The 17,218-nt window shown below is 41.0% G+C and overlaps 77 non-coding genes across 77 annotated transcripts; all 77 read left to right on the forward strand.

Annotated features, from left to right (window-relative positions):
- Positions 1-373: 373 nt before the first annotated feature.
- On the forward strand, positions 374-446 carry trnav-uac (transfer RNA valine (anticodon UAC)). Its single transcript has one exon. It is a non-coding gene; the product is annotated as a tRNA-Val (tRNA).
- Positions 447-741: 295 nt separating this feature from the next.
- On the forward strand, positions 742-814 carry trnav-cac (transfer RNA valine (anticodon CAC)). Its single transcript has one exon. It is a non-coding gene; the product is annotated as a tRNA-Val (tRNA).
- Positions 815-925: 111 nt separating this feature from the next.
- trnav-cac (transfer RNA valine (anticodon CAC)) lies at positions 926-998 on the forward strand. Its single transcript has one exon. It is a non-coding gene; the product is annotated as a tRNA-Val (tRNA).
- A 111-nt stretch (positions 999-1,109) lies between these two features.
- trnav-aac (transfer RNA valine (anticodon AAC)) lies at positions 1,110-1,182 on the forward strand. Its single transcript has one exon. It is a non-coding gene; the product is annotated as a tRNA-Val (tRNA).
- Positions 1,183-1,293: 111 nt separating this feature from the next.
- Positions 1,294-1,366, forward strand: trnav-aac (transfer RNA valine (anticodon AAC)). The gene has a single exon. It is a non-coding gene; the product is annotated as a tRNA-Val (tRNA).
- A 111-nt stretch (positions 1,367-1,477) lies between these two features.
- On the forward strand, positions 1,478-1,550 carry trnav-aac (transfer RNA valine (anticodon AAC)). Its single transcript has one exon. It is a non-coding gene; the product is annotated as a tRNA-Val (tRNA).
- A 112-nt stretch (positions 1,551-1,662) lies between these two features.
- On the forward strand, positions 1,663-1,735 carry trnav-cac (transfer RNA valine (anticodon CAC)). Its single transcript has one exon. It is a non-coding gene; the product is annotated as a tRNA-Val (tRNA).
- Positions 1,736-1,846: 111 nt separating this feature from the next.
- Positions 1,847-1,919, forward strand: trnav-cac (transfer RNA valine (anticodon CAC)). Its single transcript has one exon. It is a non-coding gene; the product is annotated as a tRNA-Val (tRNA).
- Positions 1,920-2,030: 111 nt separating this feature from the next.
- On the forward strand, positions 2,031-2,103 carry trnav-cac (transfer RNA valine (anticodon CAC)). Its single transcript has one exon. It is a non-coding gene; the product is annotated as a tRNA-Val (tRNA).
- A 111-nt stretch (positions 2,104-2,214) lies between these two features.
- On the forward strand, positions 2,215-2,287 carry trnav-cac (transfer RNA valine (anticodon CAC)). Its single transcript has one exon. It is a non-coding gene; the product is annotated as a tRNA-Val (tRNA).
- Positions 2,288-2,398: 111 nt separating this feature from the next.
- On the forward strand, positions 2,399-2,471 carry trnav-uac (transfer RNA valine (anticodon UAC)). Its single transcript has one exon. It is a non-coding gene; the product is annotated as a tRNA-Val (tRNA).
- Positions 2,472-2,582: 111 nt separating this feature from the next.
- trnav-aac (transfer RNA valine (anticodon AAC)) lies at positions 2,583-2,655 on the forward strand. The gene has a single exon. It is a non-coding gene; the product is annotated as a tRNA-Val (tRNA).
- Positions 2,656-2,767: 112 nt separating this feature from the next.
- trnav-cac (transfer RNA valine (anticodon CAC)) lies at positions 2,768-2,840 on the forward strand. Its single transcript has one exon. It is a non-coding gene; the product is annotated as a tRNA-Val (tRNA).
- A 111-nt stretch (positions 2,841-2,951) lies between these two features.
- Positions 2,952-3,024, forward strand: trnav-cac (transfer RNA valine (anticodon CAC)). The gene has a single exon. It is a non-coding gene; the product is annotated as a tRNA-Val (tRNA).
- A 295-nt stretch (positions 3,025-3,319) lies between these two features.
- Positions 3,320-3,392, forward strand: trnav-cac (transfer RNA valine (anticodon CAC)). The gene has a single exon. It is a non-coding gene; the product is annotated as a tRNA-Val (tRNA).
- Positions 3,393-3,503: 111 nt separating this feature from the next.
- trnav-uac (transfer RNA valine (anticodon UAC)) lies at positions 3,504-3,576 on the forward strand. The gene has a single exon. It is a non-coding gene; the product is annotated as a tRNA-Val (tRNA).
- Positions 3,577-3,687: 111 nt separating this feature from the next.
- Positions 3,688-3,760, forward strand: trnav-aac (transfer RNA valine (anticodon AAC)). Its single transcript has one exon. It is a non-coding gene; the product is annotated as a tRNA-Val (tRNA).
- Positions 3,761-3,871: 111 nt separating this feature from the next.
- trnav-aac (transfer RNA valine (anticodon AAC)) lies at positions 3,872-3,944 on the forward strand. The gene has a single exon. It is a non-coding gene; the product is annotated as a tRNA-Val (tRNA).
- Positions 3,945-4,056: 112 nt separating this feature from the next.
- Positions 4,057-4,129, forward strand: trnav-aac (transfer RNA valine (anticodon AAC)). The gene has a single exon. It is a non-coding gene; the product is annotated as a tRNA-Val (tRNA).
- A 111-nt stretch (positions 4,130-4,240) lies between these two features.
- trnav-aac (transfer RNA valine (anticodon AAC)) lies at positions 4,241-4,313 on the forward strand. The gene has a single exon. It is a non-coding gene; the product is annotated as a tRNA-Val (tRNA).
- A 296-nt stretch (positions 4,314-4,609) lies between these two features.
- trnav-aac (transfer RNA valine (anticodon AAC)) lies at positions 4,610-4,682 on the forward strand. Its single transcript has one exon. It is a non-coding gene; the product is annotated as a tRNA-Val (tRNA).
- A 112-nt stretch (positions 4,683-4,794) lies between these two features.
- trnav-cac (transfer RNA valine (anticodon CAC)) lies at positions 4,795-4,867 on the forward strand. Its single transcript has one exon. It is a non-coding gene; the product is annotated as a tRNA-Val (tRNA).
- A 111-nt stretch (positions 4,868-4,978) lies between these two features.
- Positions 4,979-5,051, forward strand: trnav-cac (transfer RNA valine (anticodon CAC)). Its single transcript has one exon. It is a non-coding gene; the product is annotated as a tRNA-Val (tRNA).
- A 111-nt stretch (positions 5,052-5,162) lies between these two features.
- Positions 5,163-5,235, forward strand: trnav-cac (transfer RNA valine (anticodon CAC)). The gene has a single exon. It is a non-coding gene; the product is annotated as a tRNA-Val (tRNA).
- Positions 5,236-5,346: 111 nt separating this feature from the next.
- Positions 5,347-5,419, forward strand: trnav-cac (transfer RNA valine (anticodon CAC)). Its single transcript has one exon. It is a non-coding gene; the product is annotated as a tRNA-Val (tRNA).
- Positions 5,420-5,530: 111 nt separating this feature from the next.
- On the forward strand, positions 5,531-5,603 carry trnav-uac (transfer RNA valine (anticodon UAC)). Its single transcript has one exon. It is a non-coding gene; the product is annotated as a tRNA-Val (tRNA).
- A 111-nt stretch (positions 5,604-5,714) lies between these two features.
- Positions 5,715-5,787, forward strand: trnav-aac (transfer RNA valine (anticodon AAC)). The gene has a single exon. It is a non-coding gene; the product is annotated as a tRNA-Val (tRNA).
- Positions 5,788-5,899: 112 nt separating this feature from the next.
- trnav-cac (transfer RNA valine (anticodon CAC)) lies at positions 5,900-5,972 on the forward strand. The gene has a single exon. It is a non-coding gene; the product is annotated as a tRNA-Val (tRNA).
- Positions 5,973-6,451: 479 nt separating this feature from the next.
- Positions 6,452-6,524, forward strand: trnav-uac (transfer RNA valine (anticodon UAC)). The gene has a single exon. It is a non-coding gene; the product is annotated as a tRNA-Val (tRNA).
- A 295-nt stretch (positions 6,525-6,819) lies between these two features.
- On the forward strand, positions 6,820-6,892 carry trnav-cac (transfer RNA valine (anticodon CAC)). The gene has a single exon. It is a non-coding gene; the product is annotated as a tRNA-Val (tRNA).
- A 111-nt stretch (positions 6,893-7,003) lies between these two features.
- trnav-cac (transfer RNA valine (anticodon CAC)) lies at positions 7,004-7,076 on the forward strand. Its single transcript has one exon. It is a non-coding gene; the product is annotated as a tRNA-Val (tRNA).
- A 111-nt stretch (positions 7,077-7,187) lies between these two features.
- On the forward strand, positions 7,188-7,260 carry trnav-aac (transfer RNA valine (anticodon AAC)). The gene has a single exon. It is a non-coding gene; the product is annotated as a tRNA-Val (tRNA).
- Positions 7,261-7,555: 295 nt separating this feature from the next.
- On the forward strand, positions 7,556-7,628 carry trnav-cac (transfer RNA valine (anticodon CAC)). Its single transcript has one exon. It is a non-coding gene; the product is annotated as a tRNA-Val (tRNA).
- A 111-nt stretch (positions 7,629-7,739) lies between these two features.
- Positions 7,740-7,812, forward strand: trnav-cac (transfer RNA valine (anticodon CAC)). The gene has a single exon. It is a non-coding gene; the product is annotated as a tRNA-Val (tRNA).
- Positions 7,813-7,923: 111 nt separating this feature from the next.
- On the forward strand, positions 7,924-7,996 carry trnav-cac (transfer RNA valine (anticodon CAC)). Its single transcript has one exon. It is a non-coding gene; the product is annotated as a tRNA-Val (tRNA).
- A 111-nt stretch (positions 7,997-8,107) lies between these two features.
- On the forward strand, positions 8,108-8,180 carry trnav-uac (transfer RNA valine (anticodon UAC)). Its single transcript has one exon. It is a non-coding gene; the product is annotated as a tRNA-Val (tRNA).
- A 111-nt stretch (positions 8,181-8,291) lies between these two features.
- On the forward strand, positions 8,292-8,364 carry trnav-aac (transfer RNA valine (anticodon AAC)). The gene has a single exon. It is a non-coding gene; the product is annotated as a tRNA-Val (tRNA).
- Positions 8,365-8,475: 111 nt separating this feature from the next.
- trnav-aac (transfer RNA valine (anticodon AAC)) lies at positions 8,476-8,548 on the forward strand. Its single transcript has one exon. It is a non-coding gene; the product is annotated as a tRNA-Val (tRNA).
- Positions 8,549-8,660: 112 nt separating this feature from the next.
- Positions 8,661-8,733, forward strand: trnav-aac (transfer RNA valine (anticodon AAC)). The gene has a single exon. It is a non-coding gene; the product is annotated as a tRNA-Val (tRNA).
- A 111-nt stretch (positions 8,734-8,844) lies between these two features.
- trnav-aac (transfer RNA valine (anticodon AAC)) lies at positions 8,845-8,917 on the forward strand. The gene has a single exon. It is a non-coding gene; the product is annotated as a tRNA-Val (tRNA).
- A 296-nt stretch (positions 8,918-9,213) lies between these two features.
- On the forward strand, positions 9,214-9,286 carry trnav-aac (transfer RNA valine (anticodon AAC)). Its single transcript has one exon. It is a non-coding gene; the product is annotated as a tRNA-Val (tRNA).
- Positions 9,287-9,398: 112 nt separating this feature from the next.
- trnav-cac (transfer RNA valine (anticodon CAC)) lies at positions 9,399-9,471 on the forward strand. Its single transcript has one exon. It is a non-coding gene; the product is annotated as a tRNA-Val (tRNA).
- Positions 9,472-9,582: 111 nt separating this feature from the next.
- trnav-cac (transfer RNA valine (anticodon CAC)) lies at positions 9,583-9,655 on the forward strand. Its single transcript has one exon. It is a non-coding gene; the product is annotated as a tRNA-Val (tRNA).
- Positions 9,656-9,766: 111 nt separating this feature from the next.
- Positions 9,767-9,839, forward strand: trnav-cac (transfer RNA valine (anticodon CAC)). Its single transcript has one exon. It is a non-coding gene; the product is annotated as a tRNA-Val (tRNA).
- A 111-nt stretch (positions 9,840-9,950) lies between these two features.
- trnav-cac (transfer RNA valine (anticodon CAC)) lies at positions 9,951-10,023 on the forward strand. Its single transcript has one exon. It is a non-coding gene; the product is annotated as a tRNA-Val (tRNA).
- Positions 10,024-10,134: 111 nt separating this feature from the next.
- Positions 10,135-10,207, forward strand: trnav-uac (transfer RNA valine (anticodon UAC)). Its single transcript has one exon. It is a non-coding gene; the product is annotated as a tRNA-Val (tRNA).
- A 111-nt stretch (positions 10,208-10,318) lies between these two features.
- Positions 10,319-10,391, forward strand: trnav-aac (transfer RNA valine (anticodon AAC)). Its single transcript has one exon. It is a non-coding gene; the product is annotated as a tRNA-Val (tRNA).
- A 112-nt stretch (positions 10,392-10,503) lies between these two features.
- On the forward strand, positions 10,504-10,576 carry trnav-cac (transfer RNA valine (anticodon CAC)). The gene has a single exon. It is a non-coding gene; the product is annotated as a tRNA-Val (tRNA).
- Positions 10,577-10,687: 111 nt separating this feature from the next.
- trnav-cac (transfer RNA valine (anticodon CAC)) lies at positions 10,688-10,760 on the forward strand. The gene has a single exon. It is a non-coding gene; the product is annotated as a tRNA-Val (tRNA).
- Positions 10,761-11,423: 663 nt separating this feature from the next.
- On the forward strand, positions 11,424-11,496 carry trnav-cac (transfer RNA valine (anticodon CAC)). The gene has a single exon. It is a non-coding gene; the product is annotated as a tRNA-Val (tRNA).
- A 111-nt stretch (positions 11,497-11,607) lies between these two features.
- On the forward strand, positions 11,608-11,680 carry trnav-cac (transfer RNA valine (anticodon CAC)). Its single transcript has one exon. It is a non-coding gene; the product is annotated as a tRNA-Val (tRNA).
- Positions 11,681-11,791: 111 nt separating this feature from the next.
- On the forward strand, positions 11,792-11,864 carry trnav-aac (transfer RNA valine (anticodon AAC)). The gene has a single exon. It is a non-coding gene; the product is annotated as a tRNA-Val (tRNA).
- A 295-nt stretch (positions 11,865-12,159) lies between these two features.
- On the forward strand, positions 12,160-12,232 carry trnav-cac (transfer RNA valine (anticodon CAC)). The gene has a single exon. It is a non-coding gene; the product is annotated as a tRNA-Val (tRNA).
- Positions 12,233-12,343: 111 nt separating this feature from the next.
- On the forward strand, positions 12,344-12,416 carry trnav-cac (transfer RNA valine (anticodon CAC)). Its single transcript has one exon. It is a non-coding gene; the product is annotated as a tRNA-Val (tRNA).
- A 111-nt stretch (positions 12,417-12,527) lies between these two features.
- trnav-cac (transfer RNA valine (anticodon CAC)) lies at positions 12,528-12,600 on the forward strand. Its single transcript has one exon. It is a non-coding gene; the product is annotated as a tRNA-Val (tRNA).
- Positions 12,601-12,711: 111 nt separating this feature from the next.
- trnav-uac (transfer RNA valine (anticodon UAC)) lies at positions 12,712-12,784 on the forward strand. Its single transcript has one exon. It is a non-coding gene; the product is annotated as a tRNA-Val (tRNA).
- A 111-nt stretch (positions 12,785-12,895) lies between these two features.
- Positions 12,896-12,968, forward strand: trnav-aac (transfer RNA valine (anticodon AAC)). Its single transcript has one exon. It is a non-coding gene; the product is annotated as a tRNA-Val (tRNA).
- Positions 12,969-13,079: 111 nt separating this feature from the next.
- trnav-aac (transfer RNA valine (anticodon AAC)) lies at positions 13,080-13,152 on the forward strand. The gene has a single exon. It is a non-coding gene; the product is annotated as a tRNA-Val (tRNA).
- A 112-nt stretch (positions 13,153-13,264) lies between these two features.
- Positions 13,265-13,337, forward strand: trnav-aac (transfer RNA valine (anticodon AAC)). Its single transcript has one exon. It is a non-coding gene; the product is annotated as a tRNA-Val (tRNA).
- Positions 13,338-13,448: 111 nt separating this feature from the next.
- trnav-cac (transfer RNA valine (anticodon CAC)) lies at positions 13,449-13,521 on the forward strand. The gene has a single exon. It is a non-coding gene; the product is annotated as a tRNA-Val (tRNA).
- A 111-nt stretch (positions 13,522-13,632) lies between these two features.
- Positions 13,633-13,705, forward strand: trnav-cac (transfer RNA valine (anticodon CAC)). The gene has a single exon. It is a non-coding gene; the product is annotated as a tRNA-Val (tRNA).
- A 111-nt stretch (positions 13,706-13,816) lies between these two features.
- Positions 13,817-13,889, forward strand: trnav-cac (transfer RNA valine (anticodon CAC)). Its single transcript has one exon. It is a non-coding gene; the product is annotated as a tRNA-Val (tRNA).
- Positions 13,890-14,184: 295 nt separating this feature from the next.
- trnav-uac (transfer RNA valine (anticodon UAC)) lies at positions 14,185-14,257 on the forward strand. The gene has a single exon. It is a non-coding gene; the product is annotated as a tRNA-Val (tRNA).
- Positions 14,258-14,552: 295 nt separating this feature from the next.
- trnav-uac (transfer RNA valine (anticodon UAC)) lies at positions 14,553-14,625 on the forward strand. The gene has a single exon. It is a non-coding gene; the product is annotated as a tRNA-Val (tRNA).
- Positions 14,626-14,736: 111 nt separating this feature from the next.
- On the forward strand, positions 14,737-14,809 carry trnav-cac (transfer RNA valine (anticodon CAC)). The gene has a single exon. It is a non-coding gene; the product is annotated as a tRNA-Val (tRNA).
- Positions 14,810-15,104: 295 nt separating this feature from the next.
- trnav-cac (transfer RNA valine (anticodon CAC)) lies at positions 15,105-15,177 on the forward strand. The gene has a single exon. It is a non-coding gene; the product is annotated as a tRNA-Val (tRNA).
- Positions 15,178-15,288: 111 nt separating this feature from the next.
- On the forward strand, positions 15,289-15,361 carry trnav-aac (transfer RNA valine (anticodon AAC)). The gene has a single exon. It is a non-coding gene; the product is annotated as a tRNA-Val (tRNA).
- Positions 15,362-15,472: 111 nt separating this feature from the next.
- trnav-aac (transfer RNA valine (anticodon AAC)) lies at positions 15,473-15,545 on the forward strand. Its single transcript has one exon. It is a non-coding gene; the product is annotated as a tRNA-Val (tRNA).
- A 111-nt stretch (positions 15,546-15,656) lies between these two features.
- Positions 15,657-15,729, forward strand: trnav-uac (transfer RNA valine (anticodon UAC)). The gene has a single exon. It is a non-coding gene; the product is annotated as a tRNA-Val (tRNA).
- A 111-nt stretch (positions 15,730-15,840) lies between these two features.
- Positions 15,841-15,913, forward strand: trnav-gac (transfer RNA valine (anticodon GAC)). Its single transcript has one exon. It is a non-coding gene; the product is annotated as a tRNA-Val (tRNA).
- Positions 15,914-16,024: 111 nt separating this feature from the next.
- trnav-uac (transfer RNA valine (anticodon UAC)) lies at positions 16,025-16,097 on the forward strand. The gene has a single exon. It is a non-coding gene; the product is annotated as a tRNA-Val (tRNA).
- A 111-nt stretch (positions 16,098-16,208) lies between these two features.
- On the forward strand, positions 16,209-16,281 carry trnav-cac (transfer RNA valine (anticodon CAC)). The gene has a single exon. It is a non-coding gene; the product is annotated as a tRNA-Val (tRNA).
- A 111-nt stretch (positions 16,282-16,392) lies between these two features.
- On the forward strand, positions 16,393-16,465 carry trnav-aac (transfer RNA valine (anticodon AAC)). The gene has a single exon. It is a non-coding gene; the product is annotated as a tRNA-Val (tRNA).
- Positions 16,466-16,576: 111 nt separating this feature from the next.
- trnav-uac (transfer RNA valine (anticodon UAC)) lies at positions 16,577-16,649 on the forward strand. Its single transcript has one exon. It is a non-coding gene; the product is annotated as a tRNA-Val (tRNA).
- Positions 16,650-16,760: 111 nt separating this feature from the next.
- Positions 16,761-16,833, forward strand: trnav-cac (transfer RNA valine (anticodon CAC)). The gene has a single exon. It is a non-coding gene; the product is annotated as a tRNA-Val (tRNA).
- Positions 16,834-16,944: 111 nt separating this feature from the next.
- trnav-uac (transfer RNA valine (anticodon UAC)) lies at positions 16,945-17,017 on the forward strand. The gene has a single exon. It is a non-coding gene; the product is annotated as a tRNA-Val (tRNA).
- A 111-nt stretch (positions 17,018-17,128) lies between these two features.
- Positions 17,129-17,201, forward strand: trnav-aac (transfer RNA valine (anticodon AAC)). Its single transcript has one exon. It is a non-coding gene; the product is annotated as a tRNA-Val (tRNA).
- The last annotated feature ends 17 nt before the right edge of the window (positions 17,202-17,218 follow it).

The following is a 17,218-nucleotide window of genomic DNA, read 5'->3' on the forward strand; positions in this document are numbered from 1 at the left end:
AGTTTGTTCCCATAGTGTAGTGGTTATCACATTTGCCTCACACGCAAAAGGTCCCCAGTTCGAAACTGGGTGGAAACATCTTTTTAACACTGGTCCATGAAGGGCTCGAGGTGTTACGCTTCATCTTAGTAACACTTGTACTTTCCTTAAAGATAAACTTTGTAACCTGCAATCTCTTCCTATCAGCTTTTTTCCATAGTGTAGTGGTTATCACGTTTGCCTCACACGCAAAAGGTCCCCAGTTCGAAACTGGGTGGAAACATCTTTTTAACACTGGACCACGAAGGGCTCAAAGTGTTACACTTCATCTTGGTAACACATGTACTGTCCTTGTAGATAAAGTTTGTAACCTCCAATTTGTTACTGTCAGTTTGTTTCCATAGTGTAGTGGTTATCACGTTTGCCTTACACGCAAAAGGTCCCCAGTTCGAAACTGGGTGGAAACATCTTTTTAACACTGGACCACGAAGGGCTCAAAGTGTTACGCTTCATCTTATTAACACTTATACTTTCCTTAAAGATAAACTTTGTAACCTCCAAACTTCTACTGTCAGCTTGTTACCATAGTGTAGTGGTTATCACGTTTGCCTCACACGCAAAAGGTCCCCAGTTCGAAACTGGGTGGAAACATCTTTTTAACACTGGTCCATGAAGGGCTCGAGGTGTTACGCTTCGTCTTATTAACACTTATACTTTCCTTAAAGATAAAGTTTTTAACCTCCAATCTCTTACTATCAGCTTGTTTCCATAGTGTAGTGGTTATCACGTTTGCCTCACACGCAAAAGGTCCCCAGTTCGAAACTGGGTGGAAACATCTTTTTAACACTGGTCCATGAAGGGCTCGAGGTGTTACGCTTCATCTTAGTAACACTTATACTTTCCTTAAAGATAAACTTTGTAACCTGCAATCTCTTCCTATCAGCTTGTTTCCATAGTGTAGTGGTTATCACGTTTGCCTCACACGCAAAAGGTCCCCAGTTCGAAACTGGGTGGAAACATCTTTTTAACACTGGACCACGAAGGGCTCAAAGTGTTACACTTCATCTTGGTAACACATGTACTTTCCTTGTAGATAAAGTTTGTAACCTCCAATTTGTTACTGTCAGTTTGTTTCCATAGTGTAGTGGTTATCACGTTTGCCTAACACGCAAAAGGTCCCCAGTTCGAAACTGGGTGGAAACATCTTTTTAACACTGGTCCATGAAGGGCTCGAGGTGTTACGCTTCATCTTAGTAACACTTATACTTTCCTTAAAGATAAACTTTGTAACCTCCAAACACCTACTGTCAGCTTGTTTCCATAGTGTAGTGGTTATCACGTCTGCCTAACACGCAAAAGGTCCCCAGTTCGAAACTGGGTGGAAACATCTTTTTAACACTGGTCCATGAAGGGCTCAAGGTGTTACGCTTCATCTTAGTAACACTTATACTTTCCTTAAAGATAAACTTTGTAACCTGCAATCTCTTCCTATCAGCTTGTTTCCATAGTGTAGTGGTTATCACGTTTGCCTAACACGCAAAAGGTCCCCAGTTCGAAACTGGGTGGAAACATCTTTTTTAACTCTGGTCCACGATGGGCTCAAGGTGTTACGCTTCATCTTAGTAACACTTGTACTTTCCTTAAAGATAAAGTTGTTAACCTCCAATCTCTTCCTCTCAGCTTGTTTCCATAGTGTAGTGGTTATCACATTTGCCTCACACGCAAAAGGTCCCCAGTTCGAAACTGGGTGGAAACATCTTTTTAACACTGGACCACGAAGGGCTCAATGTGTTACGCTTCATCTTAGTAACACTTATACTTTCCTTAAAGATAAAGTTTTTAACCTCCAATCTCTTACTATCAGCTTGTTTCCATAGTGTAGTGGTTATCACGTTTGCCTCACACGCAAAAGGTCCCCAGTTCGAAACTGGGTGGAAACATCTTTTTAACACTGGTCCACGAAGGGCTCGAGGTGTTACACTTCATCTTGGTAACACTTTTACTTTCCTTGAAGATAAAGTTTGTAACCTCCAATTTATTACTTTCAGTTTGTTTCCATAGTGTAGTGGTTATCACATTTGCCTCACACGCAAAAGGTCCCCAGTTCGAAACTGGGTGGAAACATCTTTTTAACACTGGTCCATGAAGGGCTCGAGGTGTTACGCTTCATCTTAGTAACACTTGTACTTTCCTTAAAGATAAACTTTGTAACCTGCAATCTCTTCCTATCAGCTTGTTTCCATAGTGTAGTGGTTATCACGTTTGCCTCACACGCAAAAGGTCCCCAGTTCGAAACTGGGTGGAAACATCTTTTTAACACTGGACCACGAAGGGCTCAAAGTGTTACACTTCATCTTGGTAACACATGTACTGTCCTTGTAGATAAAGTTTGTAACCTCCAATTTGTTACTGTCAGTTTGTTTCCATAGTGTAGTGGTTATCACGTTTGCCTTACACGCAAAAGGTCCCCAGTTCGAAACTGGGTGGAAACATCTTTTTAACACTGGACCACGAAGGGCTCAAAGTGTTACGTTTCATCTTAGTAACACTTATACTTTCCTTAAAGATAAAGTTTGTAACCTCCAATTTCTTACTGTCAGTTTGTTTCCATAGTGTAGTGGTTATCACGTTTGCCTAACACGCAAAAGGTCCCCAGTTCGAGACTGGGTGGGAACATCTTTTTTAACTCTGGTCCATGAAGGGCTCGAGGTGTTACGCTTCATCTTAGTAACACTTGTACTTTCCTTAAAGATAAACTTTGTAACCTGCAATCTCTTCCTCTCAGCTTGTTTCCATAGTGTAGTGGTTATCACATTTGCCTCACACGCAAAAGGTCCCCAGTTCGAAACTGGGTGGAAACATCTTTTTAACACTGGACCACGAAGGGCTCAATGTGTTACGCTTCATCTTAGTAACACTTATACTTTCCTTAAAGATAAAGTTTTTAACCTCCAATCTCTTACTATCAGCTTGTTTCCATAGTGTAGTGGTTATCACGTTTGCCTCACACGCAAAAGGTCCCCAGTTCGAAACTGGGTGGAAACATCTTTTTAACACTGGTCCATGAAGGGCTCGAGGTGTTACACTTCATCTTGGTAACACTTTTACTTTCCTTGAAGATAAAGTTTGTAACCTCCAATTTATTACTTTCAGTTTGTTCCCATAGTGTAGTGGTTATCACATTTGCCTCACACGCAAAAGGTCCCCAGTTCGAAACTGGGTGGAAACATCTTTTTAACACTGGTCCATGAAGGGCTCGAGGTGTTACGCTTCATCTTAGTAACACTTGTACTTTCCTTAAAGATAAACTTTGTAACCTGCAATCTCTTCCTATCAGCTTGTTTCCATAGTGTAGTGGTTATCACGTTTGCCTCACACGCAAAAGGTCCCCAGTTCGAAACTGGGTGGAAACATCTTTTTAACACTGGACCACGAAGGGCTCAAAGTGTTACACTTCATCTTGGTAACACATGTACTGTCCTTGTAGATAAAGTTTGTAACCTCCAATTTGTTACTGTCAGTTTGTTTCCATAGTGTAGTGGTTATCACGTTTGCCTTACACGCAAAAGGTCCCCAGTTCGAAACTGGGTGGAAACATCTTTTTAACACTGGTCCATGAAGGGCTCGAGGTGTTACGCTTCATCTTAGTAACACTTATACTTTCCTTAAAGATAAACTTTGTAACCTCCAAACACCTACTGTCAGCTTGTTTCCATAGTGTAGTGGTTATCACGTTTGCCTAACACGCAAAAGGTCCCCAGTTCGAAACTGGGTGGAAACATCTTTTTAACACTGGTCCATGAAGGGCTCAAGGTGTTACGCTTCATCTTAGTAACACTTATACTTTCCTTAAAGATAAACTTTGTAACCTGCAATCTCTTCCTATCAGCTTGTTTCCATAGTGTAGTGGTTATCACGTTTGCCTAACACGCAAAAGGTCCCCAGTTCGAAACTGGGTGGAAACATCTTTTTTAACTCTGGTCCACGATGGGCTCAAGGTGTTACGCTTCATCTTAGTAACACTTGTACTTTCCTTAAAGATAAAGTTGTTAACCTCCAATCTCTTCCTATCAGCTTGTTTCCATAGTGTAGTGGTTATCACGTTTGCCTAACACGCAAAAGGTCCCCAGTTCGAAACTGGGTGGAAACATCTTTTTAACACTGGTCCATGAAGGGCTCGAGGTGTTACGCTTCATCTTGGTAACACTTATACTTTCCTTAAAGATAAAGTTTGTAACCTCCAATTTGCTACTGTCAGTTTGTTTCCATAGTGTAGTGGTTATCACGTTTGCCTAACACGCAAAAGGTCCCCAGTTCGAAACTGGGTGGAAACATCTTTTTAACACTGGTCCATGAAGGGCTCGAGGTGTTACGCTTCATCTTAGTAACACTTATACTTTCCTTAAAGATAAAGTTTGTAACCTCCAATCTCTTCCTCTCAGCTTGTTTCCATAGTGTAGTGGTTATCACATTTGCCTCACACGCAAAAGGTTTCCCAGTTCAAAACTGGGTGGAAACATCTTTTTAACATTGGACCACGAAGGGCTCAAAGTGTTACGTTTCATCTTAGTAACACTTATACTTTCCTTAAAGATAAAGTTTGTAACCTCCAATTTCTTACTGTCAGTTTGTTTCCATAGTGTAGTGGTTATCACGTTTGCCTAACACGCAAAAGGTCCCCAGTTCGAGACTGGGTGGGAACATCTTTTTTAACTCTGGTCCACGATGGGCTCAAGGTGTTACGCTTCATCTTAGTAACACTTGTACTTTCCTTAAAGATAAAGTTGTTAACCTCCAATCTCTTCCTCTCAGCTTGTTTCCATAGTGTAGTGGTTATCACATTTGCCTCACACGCAAAAGGTCCCCAGTTCGAAACTGGGTGGAAACATCTTTTTAACACTGGACCACGAAGGGCTCAATGTGTTACGCTTCATCTTAGTAACACTTATACTTTCCTTAAAGATAAAGTTTTTAACCTCCAATCTCTTACTATCAGCTTGTTTCCATAGTGTAGTGGTTATCACGTTTGCCTCACACGCAAAAGGTCCCCAGTTCGAAACTGGGTGGAAACATCTTTTTAACACTGGTCCACGAAGGGCTCGAGGTGTTACACTTCATCTTGGTAACACTTTTACTTTCCTTGAAGATAAAGTTTGTAACCTCCAATTTATTACTTTCAGTTTGTTTCCATAGTGTAGTGGTTATCACATTTGCCTCACACGCAAAAGGTCCCCAGTTCGAAACTGGGTGGAAACATCTTTTTAACACTGGTCCATGAAGGGCTCGAGGTGTTACGCTTCATCTTAGTAACACTTGTACTTTCCTTAAAGATAAACTTTGTAACCTGCAATCTCTTCCTATCAGCTTGTTTCCATAGTGTAGTGGTTATCACGTTTGCCTCACACGCAAAAGGTCCCCAGTTCGAAACTGGGTGGAAACATCTTTTTAACACTGGACCACGAAGGGCTCAAAGTGTTACACTTCATCTTGGTAACACATGTACTGTCCTTGTAGATAAAGTTTGTAACCTCCAATTTGTTACTGTCAGTTTGTTTCCATAGTGTGGTGGTTATCACGTTTGCCTTACACGCAAAAGGTCCCCAGTTCGAAACTGGGTGGAAACATCTTTTTAACACTGGACCACGAAGGGCTCAAAGTGTTACGTTTCATCTTAGTAACACTTATACTTTCCTTAAAGATAAAGTTTGTAACCTCCAATTTCTTACTGTCAGTTTGTTTCCATAGTGTAGTGGTTATCACGTTTGCCTAACACGCAAAAGGTCCCCAGTTCGAGACTGGGTGGGAACATCTTTTTTAACTCTGGTCCACGATGGGCTCAAGGTGTTACGCTTCATCTTAGTAACACTTGTACTTTCCTTAAAGATAAAGTTGTTAACCTCCAATCTCTTCCTCTCAGTTTGTTTCCATAGTGTAGTGGTTATCACGTTTGCCTCACACGCAAAAGGTCCCCAGTTCGAAACTGGGTGGAAACATCTTTTTAACACTGGTCCACGAAGGTCTCGAGGTGTTACACTTCATCTTGGTAACACTTTTACTTTCCTTGAAGATAAAGTTTGTAACCTCCAATTTATTACTTTCAGTTTGTTCCCATAGTGTAGTGGTTATCACATTTGCCTCACACGCAAAAGGTCCCCAGTTCGAAACTGGGTGGAAACATCTTTTTAACACTGGTCCATGAAGGGCTCGAGGTGTTACGCTTCATCTTAGTAACACTTGTACTTTCCTTAAAGATAAACTTTGTAACCTGCAATCTCTTCCTATCAGCTTTTTTCCATAGTGTAGTGGTTATCACGTTTGCCTCACACGCAAAAGGTCCCCAGTTCGAAACTGGGTGGAAACATCTTTTTAACACTGGACCACGAAGGGCTCAAAGTGTTACACTTCATCTTGGTAACACATGTACTGTCCTTGTAGATAAATTTTGTAACCTCCAATTTGTTACTGTCAGTTTGTTTCCATAGTGTAGTGGTTATCACGTTTGCCTTACACGCAAAAGGTCCCCAGTTCGAAACTGGGTGGAAACATCTTTTTAACACTGGACCACGAAGGGCTCAAAGTGTTACGCTTCATCTTATTAACACTTATACTTTCCTTAAAGATAAACTTTGTAACCTCCAAACTTCTACTGTCAGCTTGTTACCATAGTGTAGTGGTTATCACGTTTGCCTCACACGCAAAAGGTCCCCAGTTCGAAACTGGGTGGAAACATCTTTTTAACACTGGTCCATGAAGGGCTCGAGGTGTTACGCTTCGTCTTATTAACACTTATACTTTCCTTAAAGATAAAGTTTTTAACCTCCAATCTCTTACTATCAGCTTGTTTCCATAGTGTAGTGGTTATCACGTTTGCCTCACACGCAAAAGGTCCCCAGTTCGAAACTGGGTGGAAACATCTTTTTAACACTGGTCCATGAAGGGCTCGAGGTGTTACGTTTCATCTTAGTAACACTTATACTTTCCTTAAAGATAAACTTTGTAACCTGCAATCTCTTCCTATCAGCTTGTTTCCATAGTGTAGTGGTTATCACGTTTGCCTCACACGCAAAAGGTCCCCAGTTCGAAACTGGGTGGAAACATCTTTTTAACACTGGACCACGAAGGGCTCAAAGTGTTACACTTCATCTTGGTAACACATGTACTTTCCTTGTAGATAAAGTTTGTAACCTCCAATTTGTTACTGTCAGTTTGTTTCCATAGTGTAGTGGTTATCACGTTTGCCTAACACGCAAAAGGTCCCCAGTTCGAAACTGGGTGGAAACATCTTTTTAACACTGGTCCATGAAGGGCTCGAGGTGTTACGCTTCATCTTAGTAACACTTATACTTTCCTTAAAGATAAACTTTGTAAACTCCAAACTTCTACTGTCAGCTTGTTTCCATAGTGTAGTGGTTATCACGTTTGCCTCACACGCAAAACGTCCCCAGTTCGAAACTGGGTCGAAACATCTTTTTAACACTGGACCACGAAGGGCTCAAGTTGTTACGCTTCATCTTAGTAACACTTATACTTTCCTTAAAGATAAAATTTTTAACCTCCAATCTCTTCCTATCAGCTTGTTTCCATAGTGTAGTGGTTATCACGTTTGCCTCACAAGCAAAAGGTCCCCAGTTCGAAACTGGGTGGAAACATCTTTTTAACACTGGTCCACGAAGGGCTCGAGGTGTTACACTTCATCTTGGTAACACTTTTACTTTCCTTGAAGATAAAGTTTGTAACCTCCAATTTATTACTTTCAGTTTGTTTCCATAGTGTAGTGGTTATCACATTTGCCTCACACGCAAAAGGTCCCCAGTTCGAAACTGGGTGGAAACATCTTTTTAACACTGGTCCATGAAGGGCTCGAGGTGTTACGCTTCATCTTAGTAACACTTGTACTTTCCTTAAAGATAAACTTTGTAACCTGCAATCTCTTCCTATCAGCTTGTTTCCATAGTGTAGTGGTTATCACGTTTGCCTCACACGCAAAAGGTCCCCAGTTCGAAACTGGGTGGAAACATCTTTTTAACACTGGACCACGAAGGGCTCAAAGTGTTACACTTCATCTTGGTAACACATGTACTGTCCTTGTAGATAAAGTTTGTAACCTCCAATTTGTTACTGTCAGTTTGTTTCCATAGTGTAGTGGTTATCACGTTTGCCTTACACGCAAAAGGTCCCCGGTTCGAAACTGGGTGGAAACATCTTTTTAACACTGGTCCATGAAGGGCTCGAGGTGTTACGCTTCATCTTAGTAACACTTATACTTTCCTTAAAGATAAACTTTGCAACCTCCAAACACCTACTGTCAGCTTGTTTCCATAGTGTAGTGGTTATCACGTTTGCCTAACACGCAAAAGGTCCCCAGTTCGAAACTGGGTGGAAACATCTTTTTAACACTGGTCCATGAAGGGCTCAAGGTGTTACGCTTCATCTTAGTAACACTTATACTTTCCTTAAAGATAAACTTTGTAACCTGCAATCTCTTCCTATCAGCTTGTTTCCATAGTGTAGTGGTTATCACGTTTGCCTAACACGCAAAAGGTCCCCAGTTCGAAACTGGGTGGAAACATCTTTTTTAACTCTGGTCCACGATGGGCTCAAGGTGTTACGCTTCATCTTAGTAACACTTGTACTTTCCTTAAAGATAAAGTTGTTAACCTCCAATCTCTTCCTATCAGCTTGTTTCCATAGTGTAGTGGTTATCACGTTTGCCTAACACGCAAAAGGTCCCCAGTTCGAAACTGGGTGGAAACATCTTTTTAACACTGGTCCATGAAGGGCTCGAGGTGTTACGCTTCATCTTGGTAACACTTATACTTTCCTTAAAGATAAAGTTTGTAACCTCCAATTTGCTACTGTCAGTTTGTTTCCATAGTGTAGTGGTTATCACGTTTGCCTAACACGCAAAAGGTCCCCAGTTCGAAACTGGGTGGAAACATCTTTTTAACACTGGTCCATGAAGGGCTCGAGGTGTTACGCTTCATCTTAGTAACACTTATACTTTCCTTAAAGATAAAGTTTGTAACCTCCAATCTCTTCCTCTCAGCTTGTTTCCATAGTGTAGTGGTTATCACATTTGCCTCACACGCAAAAGGTTTCCCAGTTCAAAACTGGGTGGAAACATCTTTTTAACATTGGACCACGAAGGGCTCAAAGTGTTACGTTTCATCTTAGTAACACTTATACTTTCCTTAAAGATAAAGTTTGTAACCTCCAATTTCTTACTGTCAGTTTGTTTCCATAGTGTAGTGGTTATCACGTTTGCCTAACACGCAAAAGGTCCCCAGTTCGAGACTGGGTGGGAACATCTTTTTTAACTCTGGTCCACGATGGGCTCAAGGTGTTACGCTTCATCTTAGTAACACTTGTACTTTCCTTAAAGATAAAGTTGTTAACCTCCAATCTCTTCCTCTCAGCTTGTTTCCATAGTGTAGTGGTTATCACATTTGCCTCACACGCAAAAGGTCCCCAGTTCGAAACTGGGTGGAAACATCTTTTTAACACTGGACCACGAAGGGCTCAATGTGTTACGCTTCATCTTAGTAACACTTATACTTTCCTTAAAGATAAAGTTTTTAACCTCCAATCTCTTACTATCAGCTTGTTTCCATAGTGTAGTGGTTATCACGTTTGCCTCACACGCAAAAGGTCCCCAGTTCGAAACTGGGTGGAAACATCTTTTTAACACTGGTCCACGAAGGGCTCGAGGTGTTACACTTCATCTTGGTAACACTTTTACTTTCCTTGAAGATAAAGTTTGTAACCTCCAATTTATTACTTTCAGTTTGTTTCCATAGTGTAGTGGTTATCACATTTGCCTCACACGCAAAAGGTCCCCAGTTCGAAACTGGGTGGAAACATCTTTTTAACACTGGTCCATGAAGGGCTCGAGGTGTTACGCTTCATCTTAGTAACACTTGTACTTTCCTTAAAGATAAACTTTGTAACCTGCAATCTCTTCCTATCAGCTTGTTTCCATAGTGTAGTGGTTATCACGTTTGCCTCACACGCAAAAGGTCCCCAGTTCGAAACTGGGTGGAAACATCTTTTTAACACTGGACCACGAAGGGCTCAAAGTGTTACACTTCATCTTGGTAACACATGTACTGTCCTTGTAGATAAAGTTTGTAACCTCCAATTTGTTACTGTCAGTTTGTTTCCATAGTGTAGTGGTTATCACGTTTGCCTTACACGCAAAAGGTCCCCAGTTCGAAACTGGGTGGAAACATCTTTTTAACACTGGACCACGAAGGGCTCAAAGTGTTACGTTTCATCTTAGTAACACTTATACTTTCCTTAAAGATAAAGTTTGTAACCTCCAATTTCTTACTGTCAGTTTGTTTCCATAGTGTAGTGGTTATCACGTTTGCCTAACACGCAAAAGGTCCCCAGTTCGAGACTGGGTGGGAACATCTTTTTTAACTCTGGTCCACGATGGGCTCAAGGTGTTACGCTTCATCTTAGTAACACTTGTACTTTCCTTAAAGATAAAGTTGTTAACCTCCAATCTCTTCCTCTCAGCTTGTTTCCATAGTGTAGTGGTTATCACATTTGCCTCACACGCAAAAGGTCCCCAGTTCGAAACTGGGTGGAAACATCTTTTTAACACTGGACCACGAAGGGCTCAATGTGTTACGCTTCATCTTAGTAACACTTATACTTTCCTTAAAGATAAAGTTTTTAACCTCCAATCTCTTACTATCAGCTTGTTTCCATAGTGTAGTGGTTATCACGTTTGCCTCACACGCAAAAGGTCCCCAGTTCGAAACTGGGTGGAAACATCTTTTTAACACTGGTCCACGAAGGTCTCGAGGTGTTACACTTCATCTTGGTAACACTTTTACTTTCCTTGAAGATAAAGTTTGTAACCTCCAATTTATTACTTTCAGTTTGTTCCCATAGTGTAGTGGTTATCACATTTGCCTCACACGCAAAAGGTCCCCAGTTCGAAACTGGGTGGAAACATCTTTTTAACACTGGACCACGAAGGGCTCAAAGTGTTACGCTTCATCTTATTAACACTTATACTTTCCTTAAAGATAAACTTTGTAACCTCCAAACTTCTACTGTCAGCTTGTTTCCATAGTGTAGTGGTTATCACGTTTGCCTCACACGCAAAACGTCCCCAGTTCGAAACTGGGTCGAAACATCTTTTTAACACTGGACCACGAAGGGCTCAATGTGTTACGCTTCATCTTAGTAACACTTATACTTTCCTTAAAGATAAACTTTGTAACCTCCAAACTTCTACTGTCATCTTGTTACCATAGTGTAGTGGTTATCACGTTTGCCTCACACGCAAAAGGTCCCCAGTTCGAAACTGGGTGGAAACATCTTTTTAACACTGGTCCATGAAGGGCTCGAGGTGTTACGCTTCGTCTTATTAACACTTATACTTTCCTTAAAGATAAAGTTTTTAACCTCCAATCTCTTACTATCAGCTTGTTTCCATAGTGTAGTGGTTATCACGTTTGCCTCACACGCAAAAGGTCCCCAGTTCGAAACTGGGTGGAAACATCTTTTTAACACTGGTCCATGAAGGGCTCGAGGTGTTACGCTTCATCTTAGTAACACTTATACTTTCCTTAAAGATAAACTTTGTAACCTGCAATCTCTTCCTATCAGCTTGTTTCCATAGTGTAGTGGTTATCACGTTTGCCTCACACGCAAAAGGTCCCCAGTTCGAAACTGGGTGGAAACATCTTTTTAACACTGGACCACGAAGGGCTCAAAGTGTTACACTTCATCTTGGTAACACATGTACTTTCCTTGTAGATAAAGTTTGTAACCTCCAATTTGTTACTGTCAGTTTGTTTCCATAGTGTAGTGGTTATCACGTTTGCCTAACACGCAAAAGGTCCCCAGTTCGAAACTGGGTGGAAACATCTTTTTAACACTGGTCCATGAAGGGCTCGAGGTGTTACGCTTCATCTTAGTAACACTTATACTTTCCTTAAAGATAAACTTTGTAAACTCCAAACTTCTACTGTCAGCTTGTTTCCATAGTGTAGTGGTTATCACGTTTGCCTCACACGCAAAACGTCCCCAGTTCGAAACTGGGTCGAAACATCTTTTTAACACTGGACCACGAAGGGCTCAAGTTGTTACGCTTCATCTTAGTAACACTTATACTTTCCTTAAAGATAAAATTTTTAACCTCCAATCTCTTCCTATCAGCTTGTTTCCATAGTGTAGTGGTTATCACGTTTGCCTCACAAGCAAAAGGTCCCCAGTTCGAAACTGGGTGGAAACATCTTTTTAACACTGGTCCACGAAGGGCTCGAGGTGTTACACTTCATCTTGGTAACACTTTTACTTTCCTTGAAGATAAAGTTTGTAACCTCCAATTTATTACTTTCAGTTTGTTTCCATAGTGTAGTGGTTATCACATTTGCCTCACACGCAAAAGGTCCCCAGTTCGAAACTGGGTGGAAACATCTTTTTAACACTGGTCCATGAAGGGCTCGAGGTGTTACGCTTCATCTTAGTAACACTTGTACTTTCCTTAAAGATAAACTTTGTAACCTGCAATCTCTTCCTATCAGCTTGTTTCCATAGTGTAGTGGTTATCACGTTTGCCTCACACGCAAAAGGTCCCCAGTTCGAAACTGGGTGGAAACATCTTTTTAACACTGGACCACGAAGGGCTCAAAGTGTTACACTTCATCTTGGTAACACATGTACTGTCCTTGTAGATAAAGTTTGTAACCTCCAATTTGTTACTGTCAGTTTGTTTCCATAGTGTAGTGGTTATCACATTTGCCTTACACGCAAAAGGTCCCCAGTTCGAAACTGGGTGGAAACATCTTTTTAACACTGGTCCATGAAGGGCTCGAGGTGTTACGCTTCATCTTAGTAACACTTATACTTTCCTTAAAGATAAACTTTGTAACCTCCAAGCACCTACTGTCAGCTTGTTTCCATAGTGTAGTGGTTATCACGTTTGCCTAACACGCAAAAGGTCCCCAGTTCGAAACTGGGTGGAAACATCTTTTTAACACTGGTCCATGAAGGGCTCAAGGTGTTACGCTTCATCTTAGTAACACTTATACTTTCCTTAAAGATAAACTTTGTAACCTGCAATCTCTTCCTATCAGCTTGTTTCCATAGTGTAGTGGTTATCACGTTTGCCTAACACGCAAAAGGTCCCCAGTTCGAAACTGGGTGGAAACATCTTTTTTAACTCTGGTCCACGATGGGCTCAAGGTGTTACGCTTCATCTTAGTAACACTTGTACTTTCCTTAAAGATAAAGTTGTTAACCTCCAATCTCTTCCTATCAGCTTGTTTCCATAGTGTAGTGGTTATCACGTTTGCCTAACACGCAAAAGGTCCCCAGTTCGAAACTGGGTGGAAACATCTTTTTAACACTGGTCCATGAAGGGCTCGAGGTGTTACGCTTCATCTTGGTAACACTTATACTTTCCTTAAAGATAAAGTTTGTAACCTCCAATTTGCTACTGTCAGTTTGTTTCCATAGTGTAGTGGTTATCACATTTGCCTCACACGCAAAAGGTCCCCAGTTCGAAACTGGGTGGAAACATCTTTTTAACACTGGACCACGAAGGGCTCAATTTGTTACGCTTCATCTTAGTAACACTTATACTTTCCTTAAAGATAAAGTTTTTAACCTCCAATCTCTTACTATCAGCTTGTTTCCATAGTGTAGTGGTTATCACGTTTGCCTCACACGCAAAAGGTCCCCAGTTCGAAACTGGGTGGAAACATCTTTTAAACACTGGTCCACGAAGGGCTCGAGGTGTAACACTTCATCTTGGTAACACTTTTACTTTCCTTGAAGATAAAGTTTGTAACCTCCAATTTATTACTTTCAGTTTGTTTCCATAGTGTAGTGGTTATCACATTTGCCTCACACGCAAAAGGTCCCCAGTTCGAAACTGGGTGGAAACATCTTTTTAACACTTGTCCATGAAGGGCTCGAGGTGTTACGCTTCATCTTAGTAACACTTGTACTTTCCTTAAAGATAAACTTTGTAACCTGCAATCTCTTCCTATCAGCTTGTTTCCATAGTGTAGTGGTTATCACGTTTGCCTCACACGCAAAAGGTACCCAGTTCGAAACTGGGTGGAAACATCTTTTTAACACTGGACCACGAAGGGCTCAAAGTGTTACACTTCATCTTGGTAACACATGTACTTTCCTTGTAGATAAAGTTTGTAACCTCCAATTTGTTACTGTCAGTTTGTTTCCATAGTGTAGTGGTTATCACGTTTGCCTTACACGCAAAAGGTCCCCAGTTTGAAACTGGGTGGAAACATCTTTTTAACACTGGACCACGAAGGGCTCAAAGTGTTACGCTTCATCTTATTAACACTTATACTTTCCTTAAAGATAAACTTTGTAACCTCCAAACTTCTACTGTCAGCTTGTTTCCATAGTGTAGTGGTTATCACGTTTGCCTCACACGCAAAACGTCCCCAGTTCGAAACTGGGTCGAAACATCTTTTTAACACTGGACCACGAAGGGCTCAATGTGTTACGCTTCATCTTAGTAACACTTATACTTTCCTTAAAGATAAACTTTGTAACCTCCAAACTTCTACTGTCATCTTGTTTCCATAGTGTAGTGGTTATCACGTTTGCCTTACATGCAAAAGGTCCCCAGTTCGAAACTGGGTGGAAACATCTTTTTAACACTGGACCACGAAGGGCTCAAGTTGTTACGCTTCATCTTAGTAACACTTATACTTTCCTTAAAGATAAAATTTTTAACCTCCAATCTCTTCCTATCAGCTTGTTTCCATAGTGTAGTGGTTATCACGTTTGCCTCACACGCAAAAGGTCCCCAGTTCGAAACTGGGTGGAAACATCTTTTTAACACTGGTCCATGAAGGGCTCGAGGTGTTACGCTTCATCTTAGTAACACTTATACTTTCCTTAAAGATAAACTTTGTAACCTGCAATCTCTTCCCATCAGCTTGTTTCCATAGTGTAGTGGTTATCATGTTTGCCTCACACGCAAAAGGTCCCCAGTTCGAAACTGGGTGGAAACATCTTTTTAACACTGGTCCATGAAGGGCTCGAGGTGTTACGCTTCATCTTAGTAACACTTATACTTTCCTTAAAGATAAACTTTGTAACCTCCAAACTTCTACTGTCAGCTTGTTTCCATAGTGTAGTGGTTATCACGTTTGCCTCACACGCAAAAGGTCCCCAGTTCGAAACTGGGTGGAAACATCTTTTTAACACTGGACCACGAAGGGCTCAAAGTGTTACACTTCATCTTGGTAACACATGTACTTTCCTTGTAGATAAAGTTTGTAACCTCCAATTTGTTACTGTCAGTTTGTTTCCATAGTGTAGTGGTTATCACGTTTGCCTAACACGCAAAAGGTCCCCAGTTCGAAACTGGGTGGAAACATATTTTTAACACTGGTCCATGAAGGGCTCGAGGTGTTACGCTTCATCTTGGTAACACTTATACTTTCCTTAAAGATAAAGTTTGTAACCTCCAATTTGCTACTGTCAGTTTGTTTCCATAGTGTAGTGGTTATCACGTTTGCCTAACAAGCAAAAGGTCCCCAGTTCGAAACTGGGTGGAAACATCTTTTTAACACTGGTCCATGAAGGGCTCGAGGTGTTACGCTACATCTTAGTAACACTTATACTTTCCTTAAAGATAAATTTTGTAACCTCTAAACTTCTACTGTCAGCTTGTTTCCATAGTGTAGTGGTTATCACGTTTGCCTTACATGCAAAAGGTCCCCAGTTCGAAACTGGGTGGAAAAATCTTTTTAACTCTGGTCCACGAAGGGCTCAAGGTGTTACGCTTCATCTTAGTAACACTTATACTTTCCTTAAAGATAAACTTTGTAACCTCCAAACACCTACTGTCAGCTTGTTTCCATAGTGTAGTGGTTATCACGTTTGCCTGACACGCAAAAGGTCCCCAGTTCGAAACTGGGTGGAAACATCTTTTTAACTCTGGTCCATGAAGGGCTCGAGGTGTTACGCTTCATCTTAGTAACACTTATACTTTCCTTAAAGATAAACTTTGTAACCTCCAAACTTCTACTGTCATCTTGTTTCCATAGTGTAGTGGTTATCACGTTTGCCTTACACGCAAAAGGTCCCCAGTTCGAAACTGGGTGGAAACATGTTTTTAACACTGGACCACGAAGGGCTCAAAGTGTTACGCTTCATCTTATTAACACTTATACTTTCCTTAAAGATAAAGTTTTTAACCTCCAATCTCTTCCTATCAGCTTGTTTCCATAGTGTAGTGGTTATCACGTTTGCCTCACACGCAAAAGGTCCCCAGTTCGAAACTGGGTGGAAACATCTTTTTAACACTGTACCACGAAGGGCTCAAAGTGTTACACTTCATCTTGGTAACACGTGTACTTTCCTTGTAGATAAAGTTTGTAACCTCCAATTTGTTACTGTCAGTTTGTTTCCATAGTGTAGTGGTTATCACGTTTGCCTAACACGCAAAAGGTCCCCAGTTCGAAACTGGGTGGAAACATCTTTTTAACACTGGTCCATGAAGGGCTCGAGGTGTTACGCTTCATCTTAGTAACACTTATACTTTCCTTAAAGATAAAGTTTCTAACCTCCAAACTTCTACTGTCAGCTTGTGTCCATAGTGTAGTGGTTATCACGTTTGCCTTACATGCAAAAGGTCCCCAGTTCGAAACTGGGTGGAAACATCTTTTTAACACTGGACCACGAAGGGCTCAAGTTGTTACGCTTCATCTTAGTAACACTTATACTTTCCTTAAAGATAAAGTTTTTAACCTCCAATCTCTTCCTATCAGTTTGTTTCCATAGTGTAGTGGTTATCACGTTTGCCTCACACGCAAAAGGTCCCCAGTTCGAAACTGGGTGGAAACATCTTTTTAACACTGGACCACGAAGGGCTCAAAGTGTTACACTTCATCTTGGTAACACATGTACTTTCCTTGTAGATAAAGTTTGTAACCTCCAATTTGTTACTGTCAGCTTGTTTCCATAGTGTAGTGGTTATCACGTTTGCCTTACATGCAAAAGGTCCCCAGTTCGAAACTGGGTGGAAAAATCTTTTTAACTCTGGTCCACGAAGGGCTCAAGGTGTTACGCTTCATCTTAGTAACACTTATACTTTCCTTAAAGATAAACTTTGTAACCTCCAAACACCTACTGTCAGCTAGTTTCCATAGTGTAGTGGTTATCACGTTTGCCTAACACGCAAAAGGTCCCCAGTTCGAAACTGGGTGGAAACATCTTTTTAACACTGGTC

This window comes from Callionymus lyra, chromosome 6 (assembly GCF_982586985.1).
Source record: "Callionymus lyra chromosome 6, fCalLyr1.hap1.1, whole genome shotgun sequence".
NCBI lineage: Eukaryota > Metazoa > Chordata > Actinopteri > Syngnathiformes > Callionymidae > Callionymus > Callionymus lyra.